This window comes from Mus caroli, unplaced genomic scaffold (genome assembly GCF_978045245.1).
Source record: "Mus caroli unplaced genomic scaffold, Mus_caroli_1 scaffold_15, whole genome shotgun sequence".
NCBI lineage: Eukaryota > Metazoa > Chordata > Mammalia > Rodentia > Muridae > Mus > Mus caroli.
Window position 1 is genome coordinate 117,061,051 of NW_028227270.1, and position 4,588 is coordinate 117,065,638.

Consider the following 4,588-nt stretch of genomic DNA (forward strand, 5'->3'; position numbering starts at 1 on the left):
CACGTCCTCATGTTGTGCTGACCCCCAACCATAAGATTAGTTCATGGTTACTTCATAGCTATAATTTTGCTACTGTTGTGAATGATGATGTAAATATCTGATCTGTGACCCCGATTGGGGTCACAGCCCACAGGTGGGGAACCTTGAGAACTACTATCCCAGAGGTTTTATCAGGGGAGTTGCTGAACTGTCTCCATTTGGCCTACCACTTCTGCATCACTTTAGGGACAGTTGGGAAGAACAGCAGAGCCTGGCATCTCCTTCATGTCCTCTTAATCAGCTTGGCATCCTTGCTGCCATCTGGCCTGGCACACACAGCTTGAGATATGAACTATCTCACAAAACATCCCCCCTTGACAAGCCTACTCTATGTTGGAGGAAGACCCTGTAAGCATGAATGAGCAGACACACTGTGACTTGCTGCCACTGTAATGGACTATGGTTTCCTGACAGTTTGGGCGTTATCCGCACTCTAGTCTGATCTTCCCATATACTAGGTTTATTAAGAAACCTAATCATAGATTTATCCTTTTAGACATTACTCAATGGACTTTGAGTGTTCTCAAATCAAACAGCCAATATCTGAGCCCATTATCAGCCCTCTCCTAGCATCTTCCTATTGATGCACCCCATAGTTGCCCCAGAGTGAATGCTATTTAGCACTGCAGTGAGTAATACAAGCAGCTCCAATCTTAGTGGCCTTGGACCAAAGGCATTGACACTATCAGAAAAGGAGAAAGTATTACATATGCACACACATGTGGGCGGGAGGGCGGGCACACACACACACATACACACACACACACAAACACGCACACACATTCCATCCCTTCAATTTTCTTTATTTTAAGAAATTCGTTGCTCTCTGGAAACTTCCTCTTTGAGAAAACTTTGAAGATACACACCAAATCTGGATGTTTTCTAAGGCATCGACTTTCTTCCTCCTCATTGCCTAGCCCCTGTGAACAACAGGCTCCAGGGCAGACCCTGGACTCCGAGGCTGACTGTACTCCCATTGCTCTATGTGTTCTGTACAGTCTTGGAAAGTTATTTTTAATGCAGCATGCCAGAGTGATATGTTGAAAGATCTATAGTAAGTAGTTAACAGTAACAGCGGGACCTGCCAAGTAGAAGTTCCATAAATCAATCATAAACATGGTTACAAAACCGGGGCCAATGTCGTGTGCATGAGGGAGCATCTTCGGAGAAGCCCAGCTTAAGCTTTTTTTTTTTTTTTTTTTTCTCAGCTTAAGCGTTTTTTATGGGATCGATTTGGATCTTCTCAGGAGTGAAAAACTCTCATGGCAAAGATATTTTTAAAGGGGAAAAAAACAACAACAAACAAACAAACAAAAACACCAGAGTGAGAAAGAGGCTTTCTCGTACTTTATTCTGATGGCAGACTTTCTCCTGATGATTCAGGAGACTCAGGGAAGCCAAGGCAAAGAAATGACGAACACATCAGATGCCATTTCTCATGGCTGTTGATGGTTTGGAAATCATTTCTTTCGCACTGCCACAGCCCATGTTCAGACCTTAATAACTTGGCATTCTGAAAACCCCATGGCTGATCTATCCTCTCTCAAACCTTCCAAATTCACCACAGTAAAAACAGCCCAGTGGGATTTTGAACATCTAATCCTTTGAGTGAGAATTTTACAAGGAGCTGCCAAGTGCTACCAAACCATATAAAAGCTGCAAGTTTAGGGGCTATCTCCTAAAGTCTAGGGGCTTTCTCCTGCTGTAAATCTACAGCACTCGCAGGGAGCTGGAGACTTTATTTAGATTTGAATCATGCCTTGGGAATTGTAAGGGCTTGTTTATCAGACAATGGCTGTATTGCCAACAGATGCTAACACGGTACGAGTCATTTTCGAAGTGTGCTAATGTGTCTGACGTTGGCATGGTTCCAGGAATCCGAACCCCTCTTCTAACACTTGCATGGCAAGAGCTTTATCTCTGAACCATTTTTAGAGTTCTCAAAGCTTCGATACTTTTACAAAGTATAAATTATTTCTAAACCCAAAGGAGGAGTGCCAGCCTGGCTGGCTATCCACTTGAACATTTAGGTGAAGGACAGGGGACAGCGGTCAAGTTGGAGCAGACTGACAAGTGAAAGGGAGATGAGAACACAATGTAGCATTTGTTGTCTCCAAATGGAGATGGAGGGGGACGTGGCAGATGAAGGGAAGGGGTATTTCAGACAGGAGTGATTTTGGACATGGTTAAGTGCCAGTGGGAGGTAAACAGGGAGAGGAACAATGTCAGTGTAGTCTTGAAGAAGGTTTGAGAGGGCAGGGACCGGAATTGCTGTGGTGTGGTTTAGGGATCCACCTTTGTATACTCTGAAAGGACAGCCTCAAGCTTAACTCAGCACCCTCAGGCAAATATTTCTACCATGTAGGAAATTAAAGGGGAACATGCTTATTTGTACTTTAGCTCAGTGGAGGAATGAAGCCTTGAACTACATAGTAGTAACAGTGAAGGCTTTATGTCATAAGAAGAGGGTGTGGAGCAGGTATTGAGACCTTCAGTGGTAGAAGAAAATTCTCGCCTTGGAGGTGGAACAACAATAACGATGATGATGATGAAGCCCTTCATTATCGAGTAGACACTATAAGGTGGGATTTGAGAGCTTCATAGACAGCAAGGTCTAGAAACACTGGGGGGAAGATCATGTTTCCAAACTGTATTCTACAGTACTTAGGGATTCTGTGAGAAATAGAAATATAGATTGATTTCTGATAAGAAAAAAAAAGAATAAGAACAACAACCTTGTCCATAACTTAGTAGCAAAGCTGGCATTTAAAAATGGCAAAATACAATGACTTACTTTGAAAGCATGTAGAGTACTTTTAACTGTTGGAAAAAACTAAAAACAAAAAACAAAAAACTCTTTCAGCTTCATTGAGTGGTCCTGGGGTTCTGCTAGGTACTTTTTTTAGTAGATATTTTCTTCATTTACATTTCAAATGCTATCCTGAAAGTCCCCTATACTGTCCCCCCACCGTGCTCCCCAATCCACCTACTCCTGCTTCCTGGCCCTGGCCTTCTCCTGTACTGGGGCATATGATCTTCACAAGACCAAGGGCCTCTCCTCCCATTGATGTCCTACTAGGCCATCCTCTGCTACGTATGCAACTAGAGACACAAGCTCTGGCGGGGAGCAGGCTTTAAGTCTAAACAGAAACTTGTTGGTCACTGCCATGACATTAATGCCATCATTACATTGGTGGGTATGTATTGCTAGACTGTTGCTAATGCAACTGGGTAAGCCTGGTTCCTATTATTCTTTAGCACCATGAAAACTAGCCAGTAGGGATGAAAATTTTAGGCAAGAACCAATTTGTTTCTCCATGTCTGTGTATGTGCTGTTTTCAGCAATAGTGTCTTACCATTTTACCATCAAGTCCTGGGTAATAACAGCAATGACAACATACACACACACACACACACACACACACACACACACACACGCACACGCACGCACACGCACATGCACACTCTATCTATCTATCTATCTATCTATCTATCTATCTATCTATCTCTGTATGTACACTTTATTAAAAAGGCTTAAAGTCTATAGTCTGTCTAGTCTGATACAATAGAAAGTCCAAGAATCCAATAGTTATTTGATCCATGAGGCTGGATGTCTCAGCTGGTCTTCAGTCTACATTGGAATCCTGAAGAAGTGGCTTCTAATACCAGTGAAGGAATGCCTCAGCAGCAGGATGGGTGAACTTGTCAGTGAGAGTGAAGGCAAGCAGGCAAAAACAAGGGCTTTCTTCTTCTCTGTTCTTTTATATACATTGTCTCCAGAAGGTGTGGCCCATATTTAGAGTGGATCTTCTGATCCAGGTCAAATGATCCAGATTTAAGGTGGGTCTTTCCATCTTGAATGATCCAATCAAGAATGATCCCTTCATGGGTTTGGAATCTAGAACCCCAATGGATTGGGTTTTAGTAATTCCATATGTAGTGAAGTTTACGGCCAAGAATAGCCATCACTGGGCTGTTCTAGAAGAATGAAGAAAAAAGTGAAACAGGAGCTGGTTAGATGGCTCAGTCAGTAAAGTGCTAGCCACACATGCAAGAGGGCCTGACTTCAATTCCCAAGAACCTATATGAAATGCCAGGTATAGTGGCATATGCTTGAAATATCAGGACCAAGTGATCTGTGGGACTCTCTGGCCAGCTATTCTAGCCTCATTGGTGAGCTTGAGGTCTTAGCATGAGACCCTATATAAAAATAAAGAAAGATGACTCCTAAGAATGATGACCTCTGGCCCCTATTTAAATGTATGCTCATGCATGTACATGTGCCCACAGACATGCATATGCACACACAGAACACAGGAAGCAACACTTTCCTTGCTCCTCCACTACTCACATCCTGTATTTCAGCTTTCCCTTTCCTTCTCTGGGGTGTGCATATGAGCGCTCGAGCTCCTGTGTGTGTGTGTGTGTGTGTGCGTGTGCACGCGCACGCACGCACCACATCCAAACATTCATGTATTCAGCAGTGTATAAATTGGTACAAAATCATGTTTTTAAACACAGTTGTATTTTATACAATATTACAGAGCCA

General features: G+C 42.9%; 1 long non-coding RNA gene across 1 annotated transcript in view; it reads right to left on the minus strand.

Annotated features, from left to right (window-relative positions):
* Positions 1–1,216: 1,216 nt before the first annotated feature.
* Positions 1,217–4,588, minus strand: part of LOC147001084 (uncharacterized) — a 12,493-nt gene continuing 9,121 nt past the window's right edge. Inside the window, exon 2 of the long non-coding RNA XR_015045487.1 lies at positions 1,217–4,017. This is a non-coding gene — a long non-coding RNA (uncharacterized LOC147001084). The remainder of the gene's footprint in view (positions 4,018–4,588) is intronic.